We start from the raw sequence: 24,329 nt of genomic DNA, 5'->3' as shown, positions 1-24,329 counted from the left end.
ATAATAATAATAAGTCACTGTTTGTTAAGGTAGTTATAGACAGTACAGCAACAATAATAACAATAATAATAATAAGTCACTGTTTGTTAAGGTAGTTATAGACAGTACAGCAACAACAATAATAATAATAATAATAATAATAAGTCACTGTTTGTTAAGGTAGTTATAGACAGTACAGCAACAATAATAACTATAACAATAATTATTATTTTCTAAATGTATCTGAGAATGTAGACAGAAGGGCTAAAACGGACATGATTGATCTGAGGGGGAAATCATTGATCCATTCAAAAAAGTTTTTTGCATCAAGTAATTGATGTTATATTATGTAAAGTAGACTAGGTTATAATGTATAGTAGTGGGTTGTTAGTGATATGTAGATGTTATATTATGTAAAGTAGACTAGATTATAATGTATAGTAGTGGGTTGTTAGTGATATGTTATATTATGTAAAGTAGACTAGGTTATAATGTATAGTAGTGGGTTGTTAGTGATATGTTATATTATGTAAAGTAGACTAGGTTATAATGTATAGTAGTGGGTTGTTAGTGATATGTAGATGTTATATTATGTAAAGTAGACTAGGTTATAATGTATAGTAGTGGGTTGTTAGTGATATGTTATATTATGTAAAGTAGACTAGGTTATAATGTATAGTAGTGGGTTGTTAGTGATATGTTATATTATGTAAAGTAGACTAGGTTATAATGTATAGTAGTGGGTTGTTAGTGATATGTTATATTATGTAAAGTAGACTAGGTTATAATGTCTAGTAGTGGGTTGTTAGTGATATGTAGATGTTATATTATGTAAAGTAGACTAGGTTATAATGTATAGTAGTGGGTTGTTAGTGATATGTTATATTATGTAAAGTAGACTAGGTTATAATGTATAGTAGTGGGTTGTTAGTGATATGTAGATGTTATATTATGTAAAGTAGACTAGGTTATAATGTATAGTAGTGGGTTGTTAGTGATATGTTATATTATGTAAAGTAGACTAGGTTATAATGTATAGTAGTGGGTTGTTAGTGATATGTAGATGTTATATTATGTAAAGTAGACTAGGTTATAATGTATAGTAGTGGGTTGTTAGTGATATGTAGATGTTATATTATGTAAAGTAGGCTAGGTTATAATGTATAATAGCAGTTTGTTAGTGATATGCAGATCAAGGTCTATACCTCGGCTATAACCTACATATCATAGATGACCAGCCTAAACCTGTTCAGATCAGTTCACATAATGTTATAGTCCTTCCAGTAGCAGGACAGAGAATGTACTGTATATAACCTACATATCATAGATGACCAGTCTAAACCTGTTCAGATCAGTTCACATAATGTTATAGTCCTACCAGTAGCAGGACAGAGAATGTACTGTATATAACCTACATATCATAGATGACCAGTCTAAACCAGTTCAGGTCAGTTCACATAATGTTATAGTCCTACCAGTAGCAGGACAGAGAATGTACTGTATATAACCTACATATCATAGATGACCAGTCTAAACCTGTTCAGGTCAGTTCACATAATGTTATAGTCCTACCAGTAGCAGGACAGAGAATGTACTGTATATAACCTACATATCATAGATGACCAGTCTAAACCTGTTCAGATCAGTTCACAGAGACCATCAGGTTGTCAGCATGATAAGTGATCATACCTCAAACCTACTCTGAGTATTGAATGTCTGACATCGACTAACCTTATAATAGTGTGTAGAAAGCCAAGACCAACGAGAGTTTGCCCATCTTTCCTACGTCTCAACACATTTATCTGACTTCTAATGTACTGAGAAATGTATATAGTGCCAACTGTAAAGTTTGGTGGAGGAGTAATAATGGTCTGGGGCTGTTTTTCCTTAGTTCTAGTGAAGATAAATCTTAACGCTACAGTTTAAAATTACATTCTAGATGATTCTGTGCATCCAACTTGGTGGCAACAGTTTGGGGAAGGCCCTTTCCTGTTTCAGCATGACAATGTCCCCGTGCACAAAGCGAGGTCCATACAGAAATGGCTTGTCGAGATCGGTGTGGAAGAACTTGACTGGCCTGCACAGAGCCCTGACCTCAACCCCATCGAACACCTTTGGGATGAATTGGAACACTGACTTCGAGCCAGGCCTAATCACCCAAAATTAGTGCACGACCTCCCTAATGCTCTTGTGGCTGAACGGAAGCAAGTCCCCGCAGCAATGTTCCAACATCTACTGGAAAGCCTTCCCATAAGTGGAGGCTGTTATAGCAGCAAAGGGGGTACCAACTCCATAGGAACGCCTTCCGGCGCCGACAGAGATGGCCGCCTCGCTTCGCGTTCCTAGGAAACTATGCAATTCTTTGTTTTTTTACGTGTTATTTCTTACATTATTTCTTACATTAGTACCCCAGGTCATCTTAGGTTTCATTACAGGTTAGGTTTCATTACATACAGTCGAGAAGAACTACTGAATATAAGATCAGCGTCAACTCATCATCAGTACGACCAAGAATATGATTTTCACGAAGCGGATCCTGTGTTCTGCCTTTCAACCAGGACAACGGAATAGATCCCAGCCGGCGACCCCAAAAAAAACGATGCCGTAAAAGAGGTAAACGAGGCGGTCTTCTGGTCAGACTCCGGAGACGGGCACATCGTGCACCACTCCCCAGCATTCTTCTCGCCAATGTCCAGTCTCTTGACAACAAGGTTGATGAAATCCGAGCAAGGGTAGCATTCCAGAGGGACATCAGAGACTGTAACGTTCTTTGCTTCACGGAAACATGGCTCACTGGAGAGATGCTATCGGAGGCGGTGCAGCCAGCGGGTTTCTCCACGCATCGCGCCGACAGAAACAAACATCTTTCTGGTAAGAAGAGGGGCGGGGGCGTATGCCTTATGGCTAACGAGACGTGGTGTGATCACAGAAATATACAGGAATTCAAATCCTTCTGTTCACCTGATATAGAATTCCTCACAATCAAATGTCGACCGCATTATCTACCAAGAGAATTCTCTTCGATTATAATCACAGCCGTATATATTCAACCCCAAGCAGACACATCGATGGCTCTGAACAAACTTTATTTGACTCTTTGCAAACTGGAATCTCTACATCCTGAGGCTGCATTCATTGTAGCTGGGGATTTTAACAAGGCTAATCTGAAAACAAGACTCCCTAAATTGTATCAGCATATCGATTGCGCAACTAGGGCTGAAAAAACCTTGGATCATTGTTACTCTAACTTCCGTGACGCATATAAGGCCCTGCCCCGCCCTCCTTTCGGAAAAGCTGACCACGACTCCATTTTGCTGATCCCTGCCTACAGACAGAAACTAAAACAAGAAGCTCCCACGCTGAGGTCTGTCCAACGCTGGTCCGACCAAGCTGATTCCACACTCCAAGACTGCTTCCATCACGTGGACTGGGATATGTTTCGTATTGCGTCAGATAACAACATTGACGAATACGCTGATTCGGTGTGCGAGTTCATTAGAACGTGCGTTGAAGATGTCGTTCCCATAGCAACGATTAAAACATTCCCTAACCAGAAACCGTGGATTGATGGCAGCATTCGCATGAAACTGAAAGCGCGAACCACTGCTTTTAATCAGGGCAAGGTGACTGGTAACATGACCGAATACAAACAGTGCAGCTATTCCCTCCGCAAGGCAATCAAACAAGCTAAGTGTCAGTATAGAGACAAAGTAGAATCTCAATTCAACGGCTCAGACGCAAGAGGTATGTGGCAGGGTCTACAGTCAATCACGGACTACAAGAAGAAAACCAGCCCAGTCACGGACCAGGATGTCTTGCTCCCAGGCAGACTAAATAACTTTTTTGCCCGCTTTGAGGACAATACAGTGCCACTGACACGGCCTGCAACGAAAACATGCGAACTCTCCTTCACTGCAGCCGAGGTGAGTAAAACATTTAAACATGTTAACCCTCGCAAGGCTTCAGGCCCAGACGGCATCCCCAGCCGCGCCCTCAGAGCATGCGCAGACCAGCTGGCCGGTGTGTTCACGGACATATTCAATCAATCCCTATACCAGTCTGCTGTTCCCACATGCTTCAAGAGGGCCACCATTGTTCCTGTTCCCAAGAAAGCTAAGGTAACTGAGCTAAACGACTACCGCCCCGTAGCACTCACATCCGTCATCATGAAGTGCTCAACCACACTGCACACTGCCCTAACCCATCTGGACAAGAGGAATACCTATGTGAGAATGCTGTTCATCGACTACAGCTTGGCATTCAACACCATAGTACCCTCCAAGCTCGTCATCAAGCTCGAGACCCTGGGTCTCGATCCCGCCCTGTGCAACTGGGTACTGGACTTCCTGATGGGCCGCCCCCAGGTGGTGAGGGTAGGCAACAACATCTCCACCCCGCTGATCCTCAACACTGGGGCCCCACAAGGGTGCGTTCTGAGCCCTCTCCTGTACTCCCTGTTCACCCACGACTGCGTGGCCACGCACGCCTCCAACTCAATCATCAAGTTTGAATTGGTCCAATCACCAACTGAATTGGTCCACTCACACAGACAACATCGTGAAGAAGGCGCAGCAGCGCCTCTTCAACCTCAGGAGGCTGAAGAAATTCGGCTTGTCACCAAAAGCACTCACAAACTTCTACAGATGCACAATCGAGAGCATCCTGGCGGGCTGTATCACCACCTGGTACGGCAACTGCTCCGCCCACAACCGTAAGGCTCTCCAGAGGGTAGTGAGGTCTGCACAACGCATCACCGGGGGCAAACTACCTGCCCTCCAGGACACCTACACCACCCGATGTTACAGGAAGGCCATAAAGATCATCAAGGACAACAACCACCCGAGCCACTGCCTGTTCACCCGCTATCATCCAGAAGGCGACGTCAGTACAGGTGCATCAAAGCTGGGACCGAGAGACTGAAAAACTGCTTCTATCTCAAGGCCATCAGACTGTTAAACAGCCACCACTAACATTGAGTGGCTGCTGCCAACACACTGACTCAACTCCAGCCACTTTAATAATGGGAATTGATGGGAAATGATGTAAAATATATCACTAGCCACTTTAAACAATGCTACCTAATATAATGTTTACATACCCTACATTATTCATCTCATATGTATACGTATATACTGTACTCTATATCATCTACTGCATCCTTATGTAATACATGTATCACTAGCCACTTTAACTATGCCACTTTGTTTACATACTCATCTCATATGTATATACTGTACTCGATACCATCTACTGTATCTTGCCTAAGCTGCTCTGTACCATCACTCATTCATATATCTTTATGTACATATTCTTTATCCCCTTACACTGTGTATAAGACAGTAGTTTTGGAATTGTTAGTTAGATTACTTGTTGGATTATTACTGCATTGTCGGAACTAGAAGCACAAGCATTTCGCTACACTCGCATTAACATCTGCTAACCATGTGTATGTGACAAATAACATTTGATTTGATTTGATTAGATTTTGGAATGAGATGTTAGACTAGCAGGTGTCCACATACTTTTGGTCATGTAGTGTATATCGCCTAATCTAAATCAAGTCAAATGTTATTGGTCACAATGTCTGAGCAGCATAGACTAAGATACAGTAGAATAGTATAGAATACAGTATATACATATGAGATGAGTAATACATAGACTAAGATACAGTAGAATAGTATAGAATACAGTATATACATATGAGATGAGTAATACATAGACTAAGATACAGTAGAATAGTATAGAATACAGTATATACATATGAGATGAGTAATACATAGACTAAGATACAGTAGAATAGTATAGAATACAGTATATACATATGAGATGAGTAATGCATAGACTAAGATACAGTAGAATAGTATAGAATACAGTATATACATATGAGATGAGTAATGCATAGACTAAGATACAGTAGAATAGTATAGAATACAGTATATCCATATGAGATGAGTAATGCATAGACTAAGATACAGTAGTATAGAATACAGTATATCCATATGAGATGAGTAATACATAGACTAAGATACAGTAGAACAGTATAGAATACAGTATATACATATGAGATGAGTAATGCATAGACTAAGATACAGTAGTATAGAATACAGTATATACATATGAGATGAGTAATGCATAGACTAAGATACAGTAGTATAGAATACAGTATATACATATGAGATGAGTAATGCATAGACTAAGATACAGTAGAATAGTATAGAATACAGTATATACATATGAGATGAGTAATGCATAGACTAAGATACAGTAGAATAGTATAGAATACAGTATATACATATGAGATGAGTAATGCATAGACTAAGATACAGTAGAATAGTATAGAATACAGTATATACATATGAGATGAGTAATGCATAGACTAAGATACAGTAGAATAGTATAGAATACAGTATATACATATGAGATGAGTAATACATAGACTAAGATACAGTAGAACAGTATAGAATACAGTATATACATATTAGATGAGTAATGCATAGACTAAGATACAGTAGAATAGTATAGAATACAGTATATACATATGAGATGAGTAATACATAGACTAAGATACAGTAGAACAGTATAGAATACAGTATATACATATTAGATGAGTAATGCATAGACTAAGATACAGTAGAATAGTATAGAATACAGTATATACATATGAGATGAGTAATACATAGACTAAGATACAGTAGAACAGTATAGAATACAGTATATACATATTAGATGAGTAATGCATTGACTAAGGTACAGTAGAATAGTACAGAATACAGTATATACATATGAGATGAGTAATGCATACACATATGAGATGAGTAATGCATAGACTAAGATACGGTAGAATAGTATAGAATACAGTATATACATATGAGATGAGTAATGCATAGACTAAGATACAGTAGAATAGTATAGAATACAGTATATACATATGAGATGAGTAATGCATAGACTAAGATACAGTAGAATAGTATAGAATACAGTATATACATATGAGATGAGTAATGCATAGACTAAGATACAGTAGAATAGTATAGAATACAGTATATACATATGAGATGAGTAATGCATAGACTAAGATACAGTAGAATAGTATAGAATACAGTATATCCATATGAGATGAGTAATGCATAGACTAAGATACAGTAGTATAGAATACAGTATATCCATATGAGATGAGTAATACATAGACTAAGATACAGTAGAACAGTATAGAATACAGTATATACATATGAGATGAGTAATGCATAGACTAAGATACAGTAGTATAGAATACAGTATATACATATGAGATGAGTAATGCATAGACTAAGATACAGTAGTATAGAATACAGTATATACATATGAGATGAGTAATGCATAGACTAAGATACAGTAGAATAGTATAGAATACAGTATATACATATGAGATGAGTAATGCATAGACTAAGATACAGTAGAATAGTATAGAATACAGTATATACATATGAGATGAGTAATGCATAGACTAAGATACAGTAGAATAGTATAGAATACAGTATATACATATGAGATGAGTAATGCATAGACTAAGATACAGTAGAATAGTATAGAATACAGTATATACATATGAGATGAGTAATACATAGACTAAGATACAGTAGAACAGTATAGAATACAGTATATACATATTCGATGAGTAATGCATAGACTAAGATACAGTAGAATAGTATAGAATACAGTATATACATATGAGATGAGTAATACATAGACTAAGATACAGTAGAACAGTATAGAATACAGTATATACATATTAGATGAGTAATGCATAGACTAAGATACAGTAGAATAGTATAGAATACAGTATATACATATGAGATGAGTAATACATAGACTAAGATACAGTAGAACAGTATAGAATACAGTATATACATATTAGATGAGTAATGCATTGACTAAGGTACAGTAGAATAGTACAGAATACAGGAAATACATATGAGATGAGTAATGCATAGACTAAGATACGGTAGAATAGTATAGAATACAGTATATACATATGAGATGAGTAATGCATAGACTAAGATACAGTAGAATAGTATAGAATACAGTATATACATATGAGATGAGTAATGCATAGACTAAGATACAGTAGAATAGTATAGAATACAGTATCTACATATGAGATGAGTAATGCATAGACTAAGATACAGTAGAATAGTATAGAATACAGTATATACATATGAGATGAGTAATGCATAGACTAAGATACAGTAGAATAGTATAAAATACAGTATATACATATGAGATGAGTAATGCATAGACTAAGATACAGTAGAATAGTATAGAATACAGTATATACATATGAGATGAGTAATGCATAGACTAAGATACAGTAGAATAGTATAGAATACAGTATATACATATGAGATGAGTAATGCATAGACTAAGATACAGTAGAATAGTATAGAATACAGTATATACATATGAGATGAGTACTGTATAGACTAAGATACAGTAGAATAGTATAGAATACAGTATATACATATGAGATGAGTAATGCATAGACTAAGATACAGTAGAACAGTATAGAATACAGTATATACATATGAGATGAGTAATGCATAGACTAAGATACAGTAGAATAGTATAGAATACAGTATATACATATGAGATGAGTAATGCATACACTAAGATACAGTAGAATAGTATAGAATACAGTATATACATATGAGATGAGTAATACATAGACTAAGATACAGTAGAATAGTATAGAATACAGTATATACATATGAGATGAGTAATGCATACACTAAGATACAGTAGAATAGTATAGAATACAGTATATACATATGAGATGAGTAATGCATAGACTAAGATACAGTAGAACAGTATAGAATACAGTATATACATATGAGATGAGTAATGCATAGACTAAGATACAGTAGAATAGTATAGAATACAGTATATACATATGAGATGAGTAATACATAGACTAAGATACAGTAGAATAGTATAGAATACAGTATATACATATGAGATGAGTAATGCATAGACTAAGATACAGTAGAATAGTATAGAATACAGTATATACATATGAGATGAGTAATGCATAGACTAAGATACAGTAGAATAGTATAGAATACAGTATATACATATGAGATGAGTAATGCATAGACTAAGATACAGTAGAATAGTATAGAATACAGTATATACATATGAGATGAGTAATGCATAGACTAAGATACAGTAGAATAGTATAGAATACAGTATATACATATGAGATGAGTAATACATAGACTAAGATACAGTAGAATAGTGTAGAATACAGTATCTACATATGAGATGAGTAATACATAGACTAAGATACAGTAGAATAGTATAGAATACAGTATATACATATGAGATGAGTAATACATAGACTAAGATACAGTAGAATAGAATAGAATACAGTATATACATATGAGATGAGTAATACATAGACTAAGATACAGTAGAATAGTATAGAATACAGTATATACATATGAGATGAGTAATGCATAGACTAAGATACAGTAGAACAGTATAGAATACAGTATATACATATGAGATGAGTAATGCATAGACTAAGATACAGTAGAATAGTATAGAATACAGTATATACATATGAGATGAGTAATACATAGACTAAGATACAGTAGAATAGAATACAGTATATACATATGAGATGAGTAATACATAGACTAAGATACAGTAGAATAGTATAGAATACAGTATATACATATGAGATGAGTAATGCATAGACTAAGATACAGTAGAATAGTATAGAATACAGTATATACATATGAGATGAGTAATACATAGACTAAGATACAGTAGAATAGTATAGAATACAGTATATACATATGAGATGAGTAATGCATAGACTAAGATACAGTAGAATAGTATAGAATACAGTATATACATATGAGATGAGTAATGCATAGACTAAGATACAGTAGAATAGTATAGAATACAGTATATACATATGAGATGAGTAATGCATAGACTAAGATACAGTAGAACAGTATAGAATACAGTATATACATATGAGATGAGTAATGCATAGACTAAGATACAGTAGAATAGTATAGAATACAGTATATACATATGAGATGAGTAATGCATAGACTAAGATACAGTAGAATAGTATAGAATACAGTATATACATATTAGATGAGTAATGCATAGACTAAGATACAGTAGAATAGTATAGAATACAGTATATACATATGAGATGAGTAATGCATAGACTAAGATACAGTAGAATAGTATAGAATACAGTATATACATATGAGATGAGTAATGCATAGACTAAGATACAGTAGAATAGTATAGAATACAGTATATACATATGAGATGAGTAATGCATAGACTAAGATACAGTAGAATAGTATAGAATACAGTATATACATATGAGATGAGTAATGCATAGACTAAGATACAGTAGAATAGTATAGAATACAGTATATACATATGAGATGAGTAATACATAGACTAAGATACAGTAGAATAGTATAGAATACAGTATATACATATGAGATGAGTAATGCATAGACTAAGATACAGTAGAACAGTATAGAATACAGTATCTACATATGAGATGAGTAATACATAGACTAAGATACAGTAGAACAGTATAGAATACAGTATATACATATGAGATGAGTAATACATAGACTAAGATACAGTAGAACAGTATAGAATACAGTATATACATATTAGATGAGTAATACATAGACTAAGATACAGTAGAACAGTATAGAATACAGTATATACATATGAGATGAGTAATGCATAGACTAAGATACAGTAGAACAGTATAGAATACAGTATCTACATATGAGATGAGTAATACATAGACTAAGATACAGTAGAACAGTATAGAATACAGTATATACATATGAGATGAGTAATACATAGACTAAGATACAGTAGAACAGTATAGAATACAGTATATACATATGAGATGAGTAATGCATAGACTAAGATACAGTAGAATAGTATAGAATACAGTATATACATATTAGATGAGTAATGCCTCGACTAAGGTACAGTAGAATAGTATAGAATACAGTATATACATATGAGATGAGTAATACATAGACTAAGATACAGTAGAATAGTATAGAATACAGTATATACATATGAGATGAGTAATACATAGACTAAGATACAGTAGAATAGTATAGAATACAGTATATACATATGAGATGAGTAATACATAGACTAAGATACAGTAGAATAGTATAGAATACAGTATATACATATGAGATGAGTAATGCATAGACTAAGATACAGTAGAATAGTATAGAATACAGTATATACATATGAGATGAGTAATGCATAGACTAAGATACAGTAGAACAGTATAGAATACAGTATATACATATTAGATGAGTAATGCATAGACTAAGATACAGTAGAATAGTATAGAATACAGTATATACATATGAGATGAGTAATGCATAGACTAAGATACAGTAGAATAGTATAGAATACAGTATATACATATGAGATGAGTAATGCATACACTAAGATACAGTAGAATAGTATAGAATACAGTATATACATATGAGATGAGTAATGCATACACTAAGATACAGTAGAATAGTATAGAATACAGTATATACATATGAGATGAGTAATGCATAGACTAAGATACAGTAGAATAGTATAGAATACAGTATATACATATGAGATGAGTAATGCATAGACTAAGATACAGTAGAATAGTATAGAATATAGTATATACATATGAGAAGAGTAATGCATACACTAAGATACAGTAGAATAGTATAGAATATAGTATATACATATGAGATGAGTAATGCATACACTAAGATACAGTAGAATAGTATAGAATACAGTATATACATATGAGAAGAGTAATGCATACACTAAGATACAGTAGAATAGTATAGAATATAGTATATACATATGAGATGAGTAATGCATAGACTAAGATACAGTAGAATAGTATAGAATACAGTATCTACATATGAGGTGAGTAATGCATAGACTAAGATACAGTAGAATAGAATACAGTATATACATATGAGATGAGTAATGCATAGACTAAGATACAGTAGAATAGTATAGAATACAGTATTTACATATGAGATGAGTAATGCAGAGACTAAGATACAGTAGAATAGTATAGAATACAGTATCTACATATTAGATGAGTAATGCCAGATATTTATAGCCGAGGCCAGATTCTTTTCACAACATTTCCAACAGAGACCATCAGGTTGGTCTGCATGATTAGTGATCATACTGTAGCTCAAATCTACTGTGACTGTTGAATGTCTGACGACAACCTAACTTTACAAAAGTTCATAGCCTACCTACCAGAATCTGCCCATACAGGCAGCCTAGTGGTTAGAGCATTGAACTAGTATCCAAAAGTTGACAAGATCCCATCCCCGAGCTGACAAGGTAAAAATCTGCTCTTCTACTCCTGAACAAGGCAGTTAACCCACTGATCCTAGGCCGTCATTGAAAATAAGAATTTGTTGTAAACTGACTTGGCTAGTTAAATAAAGTTAAAATGAAATTAAAAAATCAACACATTTATCTGTCTTCTAATGCAGTGGTGTAAAGTCACTGAGTAAAAATACTTCTAGTAATTTAAGTTGTTTTAGGGGAATCTATCCTTTACATACTTATATTTTTAACAACTTTTATTTTTACTTCACTACATTTACAAAGAAAATTATGTATTTTTTACTCCAGACATTTTCCCCGACACCCAAAAGTTCTCGTCACATTTTAAATGCTTAGCAGGACAGAAAATTGTTCAATTTGCAGAATTATCAAGAGAACAACCCTGATCATCCCTACTGCCTCTTATCTGGCAGACTCACTAAACAGAGAACATCCCTGATCATCCCTACTGCCTCTTATCTGGCAGACTCACTAAACAGAGAACAACCCTGATCATCCCGACTGCCTCTTATCTGGCAGACTCACTGAACAGAGAATAACCCTGATCATCCCTACTGCCACTTATCTGGCAGACTCACTAAACAGAGAACATCCCTGGTCATCCATACTGTCTCTGATCTGGAGGACTCACTAAACAGAGAACAACCCTGGTCATCCCTACTGCCTCTTATCTGGCAGACTCACTAAACAGAGAACAACCCTGATCATCCCTACTGCCTCTGATCTGGAGGACTCACTAAACAGAGAACAACCCTGATCATCCCTACTGCCTCTTATCTGGCAGACTCACTAAACAGAGAACAACCCTGATCATCCCTACTGCCTCTGATCTGGAGGACTCACTAAACAGAGAACAACCCTGATCATCCCTACTGCCTCTTATCTGGCAGACTCACTAAACAGAGAACATCCCTGATCATCCATACTGCCTCTGATCTGGAGGACTCACTAAACAGAGAACAACCCTGATCATCCCTACTGCCTCTTATCTGGCAGACTTACTAAACACAAATGCTTTGTATTTAAATGATGTCTGAGTGTTGGAGTGTGACCCTGGCTATCCATACATTAAAATAACAAGACAATTGTGCCGTCTGGTTTGCTTAATATAAGGAATGTTCAATTATTACTAGTTTACTTTTACTTTTGATACTTATTAAGTATATTTTAGCAATTACATTTAATTTGATACCTAATTATATTTTAGCAATTACATTTACTTTTGATACCTAATTATATTTGAAACCAAATACTTTTAGACTTTTCCTGAAGTAGTATTTTACTGGGTGACTTTCACTTTTACTTGAGTCATTTTCTATTAAAATCTTTACTTTTACTCCAGTTTGAGAACTGAGTTCTGTTTCCACCACTGTTCTAACGTTCCATATGAGACACAGTTTCAACAGACATTCTGGAACTGAGTTCTGTTTCCACCACTGTTCTAATGTTCCATATGAGACACAGTTTCAACAGACATTCTGGAACTGAGTTCTGTTTCCACCACTGTTCTAACGTTCCATATGAGACACAGTTTCAACAGACATTCTGGAACTGAGTTCTGTTTCCACCACTGTTCTAACGTTCCATATGAGACACAGTTTCAACAGACATTCTGGAACTGAGTTCTGTTTCCACCACTGTTCTAACGTTCCATATGAGACACAGTTTCAACAGACATTCTGGAACTGAGTTCTGTTTCCACCACTGTTCTAACGTTCCATATGAGACACAGTTTCAACAGACATTCTGGAACTGAGTTCTGTTTCCACCACTGTTCTAACGTTCCATATGAGACACAGTTTCAATAGACATTCTGGAACTGAGTTCTGTTTCCACCACTGTTCTAACGTTCCATATGAGACACAGTTTCAACAGACATTCTGGAACTGAGTTCTGTTTCCACCACTGTTCTAACGTTCCATATGAGACACAGTTTCAACAGACATTCTGGAACTGCGTCGGCTACAAAGTTACTTTCAATTTCATATGAGGAAATAAAGTAATGGTCACTGGGTGAATTAGTTTTGCATTGCCCGGCTCCCCGGGGGAGCAGAGTTTAAGCATTTTAGACCATTCCATTGGTCCATAAATATATGTCCACTCAGCTGTAGCACCGGGCCATGCAAAACAAACCTCCCACTGTCGCAGGGCACTGAGACACGCGTTTCTTCAAGACGTCTCTCTTACATTATTTTTGATAAGCATATAATTTACTCTAAACCAAGTTCAGCTGTGTTGTTTTTCTCCAAGATGTGAGTTACTGTAGGACTTTAATAATTGTTAACAGGCCTACAAACCCAAAAGGTTTTAATTTGAGAATGTTCATTTGTATGCCTCAAATATCAAACTGTCTTAAAATATGTGATGATTAGTTGAATCAGGTGTGTAAGTGCTGGTAAGAACAAAAGGATGGAGAAACCCTGAGATAAACATAAAACCATATAATTGAAAAGCTCCTCCACCATATTTACCAGACGTGTTACTGATAACATGTTGGACTACTGATTAGTTTACACTTTGAAAACTGCTGTCTGTCAGCAACTCAGCTCAAGTAGCACTTCTACTAACTAGTAATATCTCATTCCAGGTATTCATGCACGTACTCTGTCCATTAGAATAGATTATTGTTCAGAAATACTTACTTTATTTTTCAATGATCTCCATGTAGTGTTTTCTGCTCTGTCGTCTCAAAATGGATCCTGAACAAAAGAACAACTTTACTTTCTGTTTCAGCTCAGCCGCCTCCCCACCCTGATAATAAAGTGTTATATTGGTATCATCCACTAGATGGCAGTGAACACCTGCTGTAACTAGACTTTACAACTAAGTGTTCGGTTTCATACATACATTCCCAGAGCAGAAGTGCTAATCTAGGATCAGGTCCTCCTCTCCATGTAATCCGATTCATTATGATCTAGGATCAGGTCCCTCCTCTCCATGTAATCTGATTCATTATGATCTAGGATCAGGTCCCCCCTCTCCATGTAATCTGATTCATTATGATCTAGGATCAGGTCCCCCTCTCCATGTAATCTGATTCATTATGATCTAGGATCAGGTCCCCCCTCTCCATGTAATCTGATTCATCATGATCTAGGATCAGGTCCCCCCTCTCCATGTAATCTGATTCATTATGATCTAGGATCAGGTCCCCCTGTCCATGTAATCTGATTCATTATGATCTAGGATCAGGTACCCCCTCTCCATGTAATCTGATTCATTATGATCTAGGATCAGGTCCCCCTGTCCATGTAATCTGATTCATTATGATTGTTTTGTCTCATGTCTCTTTATATTCATGTAGCCTGGGGGTCATGTAATCTGATTCATTATGATCTAGGATCAGGTCCCTTCTCTCCATGTAATCTGATTCATTATGATTGTTTTGTCTCATGTCTCTTTATATTCATGTAGCCTGGGGGCCATGTAATCTGATTCATTATGATTGTGTTGTCTCATGTCTCTTTATATTCATGTAGCCTGGGGGCCATGTAATCTGATTCATTATGATTGTGTTGTCTCATGTCTCTTTATATTCATGTAGCCTGGGGGCCATGTAATCTGATTCATTATGATTGTGTTGTCTCATGTCTCTTTATATTCATGTAGCCTGGGGGCCATGTAATCTGATTCATTATGATCTAGGATCAGGTCCCCCTCTCCATGTAATCCGATTCATTATGATCTAGGAACAGGTCCCTCCTCTCCATGTAATCTGATTCATTATGATCTAGGATCAGGTCCCTCCTCTCCATGTAATCTGATTCATTATGGTTGTTTTGTCTCATGTCTCTTTATATTCATGTAGCCTGGGGGCCATGTAATCTGATTCATTATGATTGTGTTGTCTCATGTCTCTTTATATTCATGTAGCCTGGGGGAAATGTAGCTGTATTGAAATCACCTTGTTTTATAACCTCTTTGTTTCTCATTGGTACTTCAGTTGTCCTGACAACGCCCACTTCTTTCACACAGTAATGCTCCAGCATCCACTCAGAGATGATGCATCTAATGCCTTCCTCAAATACTGCAGAGTTGTTAAGAAAGTCAATTAGCTGCTCAGTGTTGATCTCTGTGTCTTGAACATATTCAGCCTCTGGCAGACTCTCTACATCGCTCATGTCATCTTCAATGGGATCAGTCCCAGTCTCAAATTCATCATGAGGGCAATTCTCATCTATGTTGGTGCTTAAAAGCTCTCTGTGGTTTTGGTAGATGTGTGACCGATAGAAGCTGAAACATCTATTTGTTTTCCCACACCCATTAACTCCACAGGTAGTTAGAAAATGTGGTTCATGCTGGTGATAGAGGACAATATGTGTGAGTAGTCTGGACACAGATCATGTTTGCTCGTTGCAAAGTGGACAATTGAATAGAGTTGGCATTCTTCAGAAAGATTGTGAACCTTGGAATGATGGGATGGAATCATGGAGATCATTGGTACTCAGACACTTGCAGACATCAAGGAGAAGTCTTCCACAGCCACTCTAATTCAAGTTGACACTAAAAGCAGAAGTGAAATGTATTAGTGTTGAGGCTAAAACAAAACCTATCCCACTCTCTCCAGACAACCACCTTTCCTCCTAATTAGTATTCATGGTTGTTCCATAACGAAGCAGAGCTTGTCAGGAAAGGTGAAGATGTCTGTCTCTTATTTATCTGACTCCATATTTCTTAGTTTGGGACATTTTGGGATTCTGCAGTCCCACATTTAAGTGTTGACTCAGATAATATGATGCTCCAAATGGGGCATTAAGTTCTTCCATGTCGACCCAAATTGTCCTGTTAGAGTTGTAGGTAAAGAGCCTATCAGGGCAGTTATAAAGTCTTCTTGATATAGTTGTTGTTACGAATCCCTTTTGGCCCGACAGTCTAGGGGGGGGATGGTAATGAGACCCGTAACATAACTCATGCAAATTATTGTGACAAAGTAAAAGTGAGAACGAAATAACTACGACAACTGAAATGTACCGTCAAACTCAAGGTTTATTTGTAAACACACGGTAATGGGGGGAGCAGGAAAAGGGGCTGAGCTGGACCCAAGGAAAGAAACAATAAATATTCAAACACCCTTAACAACAGCTAACTAACTAACCAAAAATACAGTGGGTGGTCCGCCCAGTTCTAACTAGTGTATTTAACAAAGTCTACCTACGGGTAGTGTATGCCCATGGGCGACTTGTCTTGGTTTCCCCTTTTCCCACCAGCAATCAAACACAAACACCATAACCAAAAACAATACTCACAGGTGATGACAAAGTGTTATGGTGGTGCTCAAACAAAAGAGAGGTCAATACACAAAGAGAGAGTGAAACACAGAGATCTACATACATGGCATTTACAGAGAGATTGAGCTCCACGGCAAACAACTGATGGGGTTTTTAAACCAAGGGAAAGGAACTGTAATAGGGTAGGAAACAGGAGGAGGTGTGTCTTCTGATTGATGATTGATTGGTGACTGATTGGGGAGTGATGATGTTCACCTGTGAGGGGAGGAGTGAAAAGAAACACACACAGGATACACACACAGGATACACACACAGGATAACATGATAACAACACTATCAACAAGGCAGGTCCTACAGGCCCTAGTTTCTACCTTCCTTAACAACACTATCAACAAGGCAGGTCCTACAGGCCCTAGTTTCTACCTTCCTTAACAACACTATCAACAAGGCAGGTCCTACAGGCCCTAGTTTCTACCTTCTTAACAACACTATCAACAAGGCAGGTCCTACAGGCCCTAGTTTCTACCTTCCTTAACAACACTATCAACAAGGCAGGTCCTACAGGCCCTAGTTTCTACCTTCCTTAACAACACTATCAACAAGGCAGGTCCTACAGGCCCTAGTTTCTACCTTCCTTAACAACACTATCAACAAGGCAGGTCCTACAGGCCCTAGTTTCTACCTTCCTTAACAACACTATCAACAAGGCAGGTCCTACAGGCCCTAGTTTCTACCTTCCTTAACAACACTATCAACAAGGCAGGTCCTACAGGCCCTAGTTTCTACCTTCCTTAACAACACTATCAACAAGGCAGGTCCTACAGGCCCTAGTTTCTACCTTCCTTAACAACACTATCAACAAGGCAGGTCCTACAGGCCCTAGTTTCTACCTTCCTTAACAACACTATCAACAAGGCAGGTCCTACAGGCCCTAGTTTCTACCTTCCTTAACAACACTATCAACAAGGCAGGTCCTACAGGCCCTAGTTTCTACCTTCCTTAACAACACTATCAACAACGCAGGTCCTACAGGCCCTAGTGTCTACCTTCCTTAACAACACTATCAACAAGGCAGGTCCTACAGGCCCTAGTTTCTACTGTGACGACCCTCCCACTCTGTCTGCTGTATCTAAATCGGTGTTAAAAGCTTTGACTCAGTTTCTCTCATTGTTTGGAATCCCTAAGGTCATTCAGAGTGATCAAGGATCTAATTTTACCTCTAATCTGTTTAGTCAGGTTCTTCAACAGCTCCATATTAAACACAATTTGTCTAGCGCCTATCACGCGCAAAGTCAAGGAGCACTGGAACGTTTCCATCAAACACTTAAGTCTTTGTTGAGAGCTTATTGTACTGAGATGGATAAGGATTGGGAGGAGGGGTTGCCTTGGTTACTGTTAGCCGCTAGGGAAGTTTCACAGGAGAGCACAGGTTTCAGTCCAAATGACCTTGTGTTTGGACATAGGGTGCGTGGACTTTTATCTGTTCTCCAGGATGACTGGAAGTCTCCCGAGCCTCCTCAGTCCCTATTATCATATGTGTGTGATTTCCGGCGACGACTGTACGCCGCTGGTGAAATGGCTAAAGAGAAGTTATCATCTTCACAGGAGAGGATGAAGGGCATATTTGATCGCCGAACTGAGCCTCGTCACTTTATTCCAGGTGACCAGGTTCTTGCTCTGCTGCCAATTGTTGGTTCTCCTTTTCAAGCCAAGTTTCAAGGTCCATATACAGTGGTGCGCCAGTACACTGAGCAAAATTATCTAGTTGCCACTCCAGAACGGAGGAAAGCACACCAGCTGTGCCATGTAAATCTGTTAAAACCTTATTATGCACGTTCCTCTGAGACTGAACAGTGGGATTCTACAGAGGACGGTAAACCTGTTCTTTTGGCTGATACCGTTGTTTCCTTGTGTTCTTGTCCTGCTAGTTCTGTGCATGAGGAGGAAGATGTTCCTGGTCCTGACGATTGTATATTGCAGGGTAGATTGAAAAATTCAGAAACACTGGATATTTTAGACAGTCTTCTCACTCACCTACCTGTTGATGGGCGGAAAGAGATGGTTGGTCTTATTCAGAGATTTCCAGGTTTGTTTTCTGATACACCTACACGTACAAACTTAATAGAACATGATATTGACATTGGAGGTGCTGACCCCATTCGTCAGCGGTTCTATAGAGTTTCTTCAGAGAAACTACGTTGTCTGGATGCTGAGGTCAAGTACATGCTGGAGAGTAAGATAGCAGAGCCTTCTTTCTCCAGTTGGGCTTCTCCCTGTATCTTGGTCAGTAAACCGGATGGAACAAACCGTTTTTGTACGGACTACCGTAAGGTAAACGGTGTCACAAAGCCAGATTCATTTCCTCTTCCTCGGATGGAGGACTGTGTTGATCAAGTCGGTGCAGCTAAGTTTGTGAGCAAATTTGACCTGTTAAAAGGCTATTGGCAGGTGCCACTGACGAGTAGGGCACGTGAAATCTCTGCCTTTATTACACCCTTTGGTCTGTACTCGTATTCGGTTATGAGTTTCGGTCTGCGCAATGCACCTGCCACTTTTCAGGGACTTATGAACAGGGTTGTCGCCGGTCTGACCGGGTGCGCTGTTTATTTGGACGATGTAGTAATATATGCAGATACTTGGGAAGAACATCTGTCCCGTATTCAAGCCTTGTTCGAACGTCTGGCTGCGGGTCGCCTCACAATCAATCTGGCTAAATGTGAGTTTGCTCAGGCGACCGTTACATACCTTGGAAAAGTGGTTGGGCAGGGTGAAGTGCGTCCTGTTCGGGCTAAAGTGGTGGCTATTGATGCTTTTCCACCACCAACTACTAAAAAGGAACTGATGCGTTTCTTGGGCATGATTGGGTATTACCGTAGTTTTTGTAGGAACTTCTCTACTGTGGTCGCTCCCTTGACAGATATGCTGAAAGCTAAGGCTGTTTACGTTTGGTCTACTCGTTGTCAACACGCTTTTGAAGATGCAAAGAGGTTGCTGACCTCAACTCCGGTGCTGGCTGCTCCTCGCGTGGATTTGTCATTTACCTTGCAGGTGGATGCTAGTCATGTGGGGGCAGGTGCAGTTTTGCTGCAAGCAGATGTGTCTGGGATTGAGAGGCCTGTTAGTTTCCTTTCCAAAAAGTTTAACGATTATCAGTTGAACTATTCGGTTATTGAAAAGGAAGCGCTAGCACTCATTTGGGCGCTACAACACTTCGAAGTGTATGTCGGGTCGGGGGTTGTGCCCATTGTGGTCTACACCGACCATAACCCCCTCACTTTTTTGAGGTCCATGATGTGTCCAAACCAGAGGATAATGCGATGGTGTTTATTTTTACAATCATTCCATCTCGATGTGAGGCACATCCGGGGGACTGAAAACGTGATTGCTGATGCGCTCTCGTGCGCCCTGTTCCTAAATGTTTACGTGACTGACCATTGTTTCGGGTTGTCATGTTCTATCTTTCCTGTCTGTTCCCTCCTGGTCGTGTGTTCTTCTTTCCTCTTAAATATTGCTTCCTATGCACAAAGGTTGCTGAGGTCTGGGGAGGAGGTTGGTTGGTGCAGGTGGAGGTGTGAACACATAACCCCTCGTCAATTTGTGGCGCAGAAGCTGTGTCAATTTGGAACTTAGGCTGGTATTTTGTTCCGGGGTCCTTGTTGGTCCCCGGTTTTATGGGGGGGGATGTGACGACCCTCCCACTCTGTCTGCTGTATTCTCTCTCTGTTATTTCCTTATTAGGATGCTGGTGGGCGGAGTTGGGAGGGTCGTCAGCTTTATGGGAAACACCTGGGCCCGGTGTCTCCCAGGATAAATACACCACTTCCCCATTCATGGAGGAGACTCTCTCCATGCAGACACCTTTGTAGATTGTGTTGTGGTTCTTGGTGGCCTTTTGTTTGTTTGCTTTGGCACCTTTCAACACCCTGCATTATCACATTCATGCATGCAAAACATTCACTTACACTACTGATTACTGATTACACACACCATTGTATATTTTCCTTAGTTGCTTTAGTTAATAAATATATATTTTGTTACTCCTTATCTCCACGTTGTCTCCCTTTGTTACGGGCTTTGAGCCGGTTCGTGACAAGTGGGGGCTCATCCGGGATCTTTGAACTATTGGTTTGGGAGACCGTGGAGGTACGTGTTTGGTTTGCATATTGAGTTTGATAGGCCCAGTATTGGTTGTCTTTGTTGTTTGGTTTGTGTGCTGCGTTGGAGAGAGAATGGTTAGTTTCCAGGCCCTGCCTAGCCTGAAATTTTGTTCTACTTTCTGTTGGGAAGTCAGTCTGAGGTGGTGAGTAAATCGGCTGTGTACCTCGGTAGGAGATTTGTGTAGGGTAGTGCAACTTGCTACCCGGAGCTATAGCCTTTTTCCCCTGATAGGTTTAGCGACGTGTTTCATTTTTTGGAATATGTTGGGCATGGTTAATGTTTGTTATTTTTGTGTGGTGTCTGTGGACTGAGCAGTTGTCTCGGGGGCACATCCGTGGCTTGGTGGAATTTGCCAGCATGCTGGGGAGTTTTTCCTTGCCAGCGGGCTACAGTGCGTAAATTCCCACCGCAAATCTGCACGAAGACTAGGGTTGAGTTATTGTAGGTTTTGGGGAAGCTCCATATCTCATCTCTCTTCTGTGGTGCTCAGGGTGATTGTCAATTCTCTGGTTGTGGTCTGGTGTGCTCAGCAGAAGGGAAGAGCGAGTGGTATTCTTGAAGTTACCACTGGGCCAGCCTCTGCTGAGGATTTGCCATCTCCCCATAACGTTACAATGGCCATTCCATCGGTTAGCCCTAGTAGCCTTCTTTTTGAACAGCAGAAAGAACTGCTTTTGTTACAGCTGGAGCATGATCGTGAGAAGAGAGAGCATGATCGGCAGCATGATCGTGAGAAGCTAGAGCATGATCGGCAGCATGATCGTGAGAAGCTAGAGCATGATCGTGTAAAATATGAAAAGGAATTGGCATTTAAACAAGATATGGAGCGTGCTAAAATCAAGTTGCAACAAGAACGTATAGAGTTGGTTAGGGAAGGAAAGATCTCAGGGGAGAGTTTGTTTTGGGAAGGTGACCCAGATTTACCTAGGGGTAGTTCTGCTTTTGGTCGTGCCCCAGAGACATTTGATATTGTTGGGAACTTACGGTTATTGCCTCAGTTTAATGAAAAGGACCCCGAGACATTCTTTTCGTTGTTTGAGCGGGTTGCTGACGCTAGGAGTTGGCCTGATTCTGACCGCACTTTAATGTTGCAGTGTGCGCTGACTGGTAAAGCACAGGAAGCATATTCAGCTCTTAGTGCACTAGACAGTACCAGTTATGATAAAGTTAAAACAGCTGTGTTACAGATTTATGAACTGGTCCCTGAGGCTTACCGCCAACGATTTAGAACTTTAAAAAGGGATGATAAGCAGACTCATGTTGAGTTTGCGCGACAGTTATCTTTGCAGTTTAATCGCTGGTGTTCCGCATCTGCAGTTGTGACTTTCCAAGGGCTGTGTGATCTGATTATGTTAGAGCAATTTAAGGACACAATTCCTGATCGTATTGCCACGTATATTAACGAACAGAAAGTAAAGAATGTTGCTGAAGCTGCGGTTTTGGCGGACGAGTATGTGTTGACTCACAAAAGTGCCTTTGTAGAGCCCCGTATTCGGAAAGAGTGGGGGCGTTCGGATAGATTTGGGCTTCGCTCACCGAGACACTTTGGTTCACGGGCAGAGTTCTATTCAACTAGGGTTGAGCCTGACTCCCATGGTAAAGCTGACTTTGGGCAGGAGTGTCACTACTGTCAAGGTTCAGGTCATTGGAAAAACGAATGTCCACTTCTCAGGTCAAAGGGTGCTTATGCTAAATCTAAGCCTACCGCGTTAGCTGCACCTGTTCCACATCAGTTCACTCATGACTCATTTTCTCAAGCCCAGGAGAATGTGAAAGTCCATATTGATCCAGACTATTTACCTTTCATTACGGAAGGTTTTGTGTCTATGTTAGGAAGTAAAGACCTAGTGCCAGTGAAGATCCTGAGAGACACAGGTGCCTCTGAATCATTTGTGTTGGAGTCTGTGTTACCCTTTTCTGCTGAGACTGATTCGGGGAATAGTGTTCTAATTAGGGGAATAGGTTTGAACACTCTGTCAGTTCCATTGCATAAACTGATGTTGGATTGTGGGCTGGTGAAGGGTGAAGTTGTTGTGGGGGTGCGTCCTTCGTTGCCTATTGAGGGTATCGACGTTATCCTTGGGAATAACTTGGCTGGTGAGCATGTATGGCCAGTCGTGTTTCCATCTCTCGTGGTTTCCACTAAGCCGTCATTTGTTGGGATTCCTGATGAGAATGTACAGAGTTTCCCAGAGGTGTTCTCTGCGTGTGCAGTGACACGTTCTATGAGCCGTGGCGAACTGGTTACTGCGCCGACTAATGATAATAATACAAAGTATGTCACTGTTTTCCCTGTTATACCGTTATCTGTAACCCGGTCAGATCTAATCAATGCGCAACGGGATGACCCCACATTGGAAGAGTTGCGTGATCAAATTGTGCCTGTAGAACAGTTGGGAGATGTCGCCCATGGCTATTTTCTCCAAGAGGATGTCCTGATGAGAAAGTGGTTGTCTCATGATAGTTGTTTTCTGGGGGAGGCAATTGGTCAGGTTGTTGTACCAGTTAAGCTTCGTGAGTTGGTGTTGGAAACTTCTCACAGCG

At 38.9% G+C, this 24,329-nt stretch overlaps 1 protein-coding gene across 1 annotated transcript in view; it reads right to left on the bottom strand.

Annotated features, from left to right (window-relative positions):
* The window catches only part of LOC116372504 (NLR family CARD domain-containing protein 3-like), a 29,448-nt gene extending 14,308 nt beyond the window's left edge, over nt 1–15,140 (bottom strand). Inside the window, 1 exon segment of the mRNA XM_031821307.1 lies at nt 15,042–15,140. The gene's annotated coding sequence lies outside the window, so the exon portion shown is untranslated.
* Between the last annotated feature and the right edge of the window lie 9,189 nt (nt 15,141–24,329).

This window comes from Oncorhynchus kisutch, unplaced genomic scaffold (genome assembly GCF_002021735.2).
Source record: "Oncorhynchus kisutch isolate 150728-3 unplaced genomic scaffold, Okis_V2 scaffold3958, whole genome shotgun sequence".
Lineage (NCBI taxonomy): Eukaryota > Metazoa > Chordata > Actinopteri > Salmoniformes > Salmonidae > Oncorhynchus > Oncorhynchus kisutch.
The sequence above is the reverse complement of the archived record's forward strand: the minus strand, read 5'-3'. Positions and strand labels throughout refer to the sequence as shown.